Genomic DNA, 6734 nt, shown 5'->3' on the forward strand with positions numbered 1-6734 from the left:
ACATGCATACAGAGAAGGTAAAGACAATCATGCAGTTTATAGTGCTTGAAACAAATGAGAGGAAAAGGAACTTTACAACCTTGTAGTTCATCTTCTCTATTGTTGTCATTTTCCTCCCATTCTCCTCCTTCCCATACCAAACTCAGAATGCTTGCTCATCCTCAAGCAACTATTAGAACCGTGGCTATGGGGCTAAGATGGATCATGAATGTCTTACACAAGAAATGTTAGTAGTACATGTGTTTCAAGCAAGCAAAATTAAAGATAATAATCAAGTCACAAGAGACAGAGACATTGTGACTGCATATATAAGAAGGTGAGCATAATACTTTGCATAAAGAATAAGTGGCACACCAAACTTAGTGTGACACTTTCACTTGGAATTGATGCAAGTATCTTGTAAGGATTAGAACCAAATTTTGTTGCATAGCAACACCAAACTTAGAATGCAACCACATGTCAATTTTTTTTGAACTAAAATTAAGCAAATGAAACTGTCATTTGTTAAATACAGTCACCAAGTGAAGAATCTGTCATGAATAAGGATTTCTTGATGATGTATACAAAAACAGTTAAGAAGCAAAATAAGTGAAAGCATTAAAAACAAAGAAATAACTAAAGTAAACAGAATAACAAAGTGTCAAACCAAAAGAAAATTAACACTACAAAGGCATTGTGGTTATGCAGACAAGTGGTGCTGCTGGATGACTTGCATAGAAAATTAAGTGGCACACCAAACTTAGAATCTTAGTGTGACACTTTAATTTTTGATTTGATGCAATCATCCAAAAAGATTGAAAGTAATTTGTTGCAAGGCAACACTAAACTTAGAATGTAACCATATGCCAATTTATTGAATTTAAACAAAACAAAGAACGAAAACAAAGCAGAGAAGAGAAATTATACCTACGGTTGACATGTTGTTCACTTTCTTCCTCTTCTTCCAGTTTGTTAAGAGGAATGACTTCAAGAGAGGAGAAGATTCAGCTATTACCCCTTATCTTGGTTTCCTCTCAGCAAGCTTTCTTTTGTACATGGCTTGATTGAGCTTGCTTGCTATTAGTCCAGGGGTTGGATTGCTTGTGGTTGACCTCCTCTTGAATGTTGTCCTTGGCAGCTTGGTCACAATCCTCTTCTTGGTGCTTTTGTTAATTGCCTTCACTTCCTTGAATCCAAGTCTTGGTGGTTGTGTGTGTAAGACCCAGAACTTTGAAAAGTCTTATTATGATCAAGTCTCAAACCATATAGTTAATTATAGCCTTAATTTCGGAAATCATTTTATTAAAGATAATTAAGGCAAGTTTTGATTTATTGAACTTGAGATAAGTTATGATTATTATCCAATTTTATGATTATTGGATTATTTTCTATATTTAAATTATAAAATTGATAGTTATGAAACAATAAGAATTTTATATGATTTGGACTAAGTAATTAATATTTTAAATATTAATACTGCTATTTTGGAAAATGAAGAAATTAAGTATGTTATTTCTAATTTTTTAGATTTGGGCATTTTATTGAAAATAATTTGTGAAATTGATGAGCAAATAGTATTTTCTATATATAATTAGTGTTGGATTTGATTTGGGTTTCAACTATTATATTATTCCCAATTTTAAGTGAAATTACCATAATGTCCCTAACCCTAATTTTCAAAAATAAAACCCTAACCGTGAAAACCCTAATCCGACCCGTTTCCCCCACAACCCAGCATCTGTAGCCTCTCCTTCCCAAATCAACGCGCACAGCTTCCCTCACCCAGCAGCAAGCAATGCACTTTTCCCTCTTTTTTTTTCCAACAGAACGCAACACACACACAAGACTGTGAAAGAAAGATGAAATCGAAGGGGGAGTGGGGTGAGGAATCCACGGAGAAGAAAGAAGAGCCCCTGATCTCAGAGTGTTGAACGGAAGGGAGCGAAGGGAACCTCATCGCCGTGCTCAACCCGCTGCGTGCCCTGCCGCGCATCGTCGCCGTTCCGTGTAGTCCGCCTTGGTGCCGATCAAACAGGGGTGAGAGAGAGGTGTCGAGAGTGAGACGTGATGGAGGTGAGAGGGTAGAGCTGCCATCACCACCGTCCTGTCTGTGGGGCTTGAGCTCGCGTCGCCGCATTGATCTTCAGCGCCATCGCAGATGAGACTGGAGCAGTCACCACCACAGAAGGAGTGTCGCGCGTCACCGTGAGCTGCGAGCCACTGACCGAGAAGAAGCTTCATCCTCGTTACCGTGCTAGAGTCGTCGCCGCCAGTGCCGTGCACCGCCGTCACTGCTGTCGTCGACGGGAGCTTGCTGTCGCAGTTCTATCACCACCGAGCCTGAAGGGGAGCACCATTGATATCACCCGACAGCAGCTCTCCTGCGTTCCCAAACTCCATTCTTGGAACAGTAACACTTTAAACCCTGCTCTAGTTTCAGTTTTGTTCCTCTGTTTTCTTCCTGGCCTAATTATAGGACTGTGGATTACTGTTTTAGTCGTTGCTGGTTTATCATTCGAAAAAGGCATAATTGAGGCTGAGGTCGTTGTTATTCTTGCTCCGAGAGAACTGATGCCACAATTGCTGCCGGGTTAATCCGGAGTTTCGGTTGTTTCGTTTTGACGTTACAGTAAGTACCTCTGTCTCAGGACCCTCGCGGTGGTTTTCAGTTATGTGTTATTAAGGTTTTCGCATTGTTAATGTTTAGGATTTAGTTATCGGGGCCACACGTTGCGGGTAGAGTCGTTGTGGTTGCTGAGAAAGCGGTTTGGAGCTGAGCTTGCGGCTGCCGCAGTTGCGGACCGAGCGAAAGTGAGTTGTGATGCGTTTTAGGGCTTTCGAGTTTCGACGTGTTGAGGTAGGGGCGCTTTCCAAAAACTATGCTTTATGTATTGGAATTATTACATATGGATACTGTTGTGAGAAAATGTGTATTTGGTGATTGTATCGGCCTTATGTATAATTTGATTGTATCGAATGATTATGAATGTTTGTTTGGCTGAATTGTTGTGCGGCTTTGTGAAATGTAATCTTTGGAAGTTGATTCTTTAAAGATTTGAAATGAGTTTAATCCGTTGAGGATTGGTTTGAATTGAGTCAATTATTTGGGTGATGTGAAAGATAGAACACTTTTGATTTCAGCCTGGTTTACTTTAATTGACTTGGTTTCGGACAAATGATTTATTGCTTAATCGATTCTTTAAAGCTTTGGAAATGAGTTAAATCGATTGATATTGAGTTGATTTTAAAATAGTATCCTTGAGATACGCCACTGAGGCGATTGTTGGATTTAGCTTGATTTGAATTGATTTCTGATTTTGTGTTGTTGAAAAGGAACGAGGAACGGTTTAGTTGGGACCCGAACCGGGTGGCAAAAGTCCAAGTTTTAGGGGAGGTGCTGCCGAAATTTCTATAAAATCTTAGTCTTGTTTGAAAGGTTATTTAAAAGGTTTGAATTTGAGAAATTGTATTATTTGATTTATTAAGAGGATATTTATGCTTTCCAGCTTAATTTATTTGATGAACCTTATACGTTGAGTTCGGCTTATTTAGAACTGAACTATTTTTACCGTTTGAATCACTGAAGGAAATAATGATGCTCTAATATTGATTTCAATATAAAAAGGAGTTTTTAGTGATTTTTAAAGGAATCTATACTTTTGATTGAGTAATCAAGTTTGAGGCATTTCGGAAGAGTTGAAAAAATGGGTTCCAAAAAGAACTCTGAAAGCGGTTTGATTCAAATGAACCGGTTCCGTTTCAAATGAGTTGATTTTTGGACCGGGTTGGAACTTGTGATTTTGTATGGTTCGGTTTCATAATAAATTCAATTTTATTTACTTGAACCGAGAATCTATGATTTTAAGAGTTTCAATGAATTTAAGGAATTGATATAAGTTAACCTTCCCTAAAGACTTGTGACTCTGCCGAGGAACTTTTGTTATAAAATCCCATTGTTGGGTGGGTGATTTTGAATGTTCCCAAAATGAATCCTTAACTTGCCATGGTTTTGGAAGTCTTGGAAAGAGGATGCCGAGAGCGGCTTTGTTTTAAAAAGGGAACTTACTTTGAGTAAAAGTGGCTTATGAGCCTGAGATGATTTGAGAAATGAGATCTTTAAAGCCAAGGCTGAAAAGAGTTGAAACTTGATTTCAAAGTGAATGAATTGAGAAAAGTGATTTATGGCTTAAATGCCGATATATGAATTTGATGATGTTGAGTGGTGGAAGTGCTATTTTGTTGTGAGCCGGAATGGCTGTGTATGCTATTGAACTATGGCTGATTGCCGAATGAGTTGTGAGCCGTATGGCTGATTATGAATTATGAACTTAAGCCGAAGGGCTGTATTTATTGATAAATTCGCTGGTTCTGGATTGAACCGTGAGCCGGATGGCTGAGATGGATGGTGATCCATGGTTGAGTACAAATGCATGTATGCAATTGAATGAATTGTGAATTTAAGCCGGATGGCTGAGATGAATGTTGTATGCGAGTATGCTTGTGTTTTCTCTCTGGTTGTAAGGGTGACAGGGCACCGATACCCTCTAATGGCGACAGGGCGCAGATACCCTCTAATGGCGACAGGGCGCAGATACCCTCTAATGGCGACAGGGCGCAGATACCCTCTAATGATAATAAAGCGCAATAGAGAGACTGTGTCCGGGTTAGCTACCGGACACGTCGGGTTGGCTTGGTAACCGACAGATGATATCATCAGCCACTAGGGACAGGCATGCATCATATGCATTTGTGTGACGTTGGTTGGGTGTGCATATAATACTTGGTTTGCCTATGTGATTAATTGCTAACTGTTCTACTTGTAATAACTGTTTGTTTGTGCTTGAACTTCTTTCCTGTGTTTGCATCTGGGACTCTGTTGGATTGTGGTGATTGGTTGTTGGTTGGATTGTTTGGGCCTAGGGCCGTGGTTGAATTGAAATGGACCGATGATTGGTTTCGGTATTGTGGTTATGGTTTGGAAATGCGTGAAAGGCTAATTTGGTTCAGCATAGATAAACCTTCTGAAATGCTTTTGAATATTGTTTTAAATGAACAGTTTCTCCTTTCAGAAAAAGGATTTCAGATTTCTCTTTTATTGTAAACGGTTGTTTCTGAAAAGAGGCATAAAATGGTTATTAATCACTGGTACGGTTTATCTTCATGTATCCTATTACAGTAATTCCCAAAAACCCTCTACTGAGAACCCTTTCGAGGATGATGTTCTCACCCCCCTACATTTTTTCCCCTTTCAGGATATGGGCGCAGAAGTTACGAAGAGCTTATTTAATTGTTGTTGTGATGCCCTGATTTGTTTTAGTTATGGTTTATTGTACCCTCGCCTTTATCTTGATATAATCTGTAAGAGGGATAGGGATTGTATTGGTTTATGTTTGTAATATTATTTATATATATATTTGTATATATATATGGATGTACTCTTTATGAGTTTTGTAAGTTGTATGGTATTTATGGATGTATGTTATCGGATGGAAGTATTTTTGGGAGCGGTTTTGCGGTTTAAAGTTTCAAACAGGCTCATATTTTAGTATTAAATAGTATAAAAGTCGTCGTAATGTCCGAGCTATCAGAGTCGCGCAGCCGGAAGTGTGAGCTTTGGTAGTTAGGGTATTACATTATGGTATCAAAGCAGTTCTTCCTGTAGAGCCTGAGGAATGGACTGACTATGCTTCAATTGCATACTCTGAGCGTTTGTCATGTATTAGGCCTTGTCGAATGACGAGAATTAGAGCTTTATGCACATGACGATCTATTGATTAACGCCATTAGTCTTGCGTTGCATAATTCCTGATATTAAGTTTGGCCGGCTTAATATTAGTGAATTATGTATATGAGAGCACTAATGGGTTATCATAGATGATATACGAGTTTTGAGTAAAGCAAATCGCGGGTTTCGGGAACGCTAGAAACTATTTCTCGAGGCTATTCAGTTGTGTGTCATGAATTCTGTTCGAGTCGACCTGTTCTTTCGTATCCTAACTTGAAGTTCTTGGTTGTTAGTCCTTTTGAAAAGTAGTTTGATTTTTCAACTTTATTCCTCTATTCATATGCATTCTTGTTTGATCTTAATTGCATATGCTTGTTTGAAATCCCTGTTGCATCTATCTTCCTCTGTTTGAGTTCTTCTTGATTCACGTGTTTCTTGATGTAGCCTTGAATTTGTCTTAATGTGCTGTGACTTTTAACTCCGGGTTCCGAGTTCATTCTTAGAGAACTTGTTGATTCAGTTTTCCTCTTACTTAACAGTGATTATAGCTAATTTTGAGGTTTTATAAAAAAATTGCTATTGATTAGATATATACTTATCTATATATGAAACTTTGAGATTTCTTATGCAGTTTAACAACTATTTATCTCTAATACCTCGCCTGTACTTTTACTGGTTTACGGAATTGCGCTTACTTTAAAAGTAAATTGGCATTCTAGTAATTTTACTATAGTTCCAATGCACATCTTCATTTGATTATTTATTTGGATATTTTTCAAAATTTTGAAAAGAAAGGATTTACCACTTTGGTCTCGGTTGAGTTTCGTTTGATAAGCTTTACTTAAATTATTTTGAATTGAGTTTGATTTAGCATGCTATATGATTCACGCCATTATTGTTCTTTTGAAAATGTTGGACTCATAGCTTTCTTCTTATGAACGGACTCGTTCCTTCTTAAGCTTTTCACCTCTATGAATGTCATACGTGATTCTATTTTTAACTAATCTTTTACATCTTGTGAACACTACCA

General features: G+C 38.0%; 1 long non-coding RNA gene across 2 annotated transcripts; it reads left to right on the forward strand.

The window, feature by feature from the left end:
• The first annotated feature begins 1706 nt into the window (after positions 1 to 1706).
• On the forward strand, positions 1707 to 5448 carry LOC140176537 (uncharacterized). Of its 2 annotated transcripts, XR_011868152.1 has the most exons (4): positions 1707 to 2389; positions 2477 to 2608; positions 2687 to 2836; positions 5232 to 5448. It is a non-coding gene; the product is annotated as an uncharacterized lncRNA (long non-coding RNA). The 2 variants fall into 2 exon arrangements; XR_011868151.1 differs by lacking the exon at positions 5232 to 5448 and having other exon boundaries at positions 2687 to 3074.
• The last annotated feature ends 1286 nt before the right edge of the window (positions 5449 to 6734 follow it).

This window comes from Arachis hypogaea, chromosome 11 (genome assembly GCF_003086295.3).
Source record: "Arachis hypogaea cultivar Tifrunner chromosome 11, arahy.Tifrunner.gnm2.J5K5, whole genome shotgun sequence".
Lineage (NCBI taxonomy): Eukaryota > Viridiplantae > Streptophyta > Magnoliopsida > Fabales > Fabaceae > Arachis > Arachis hypogaea.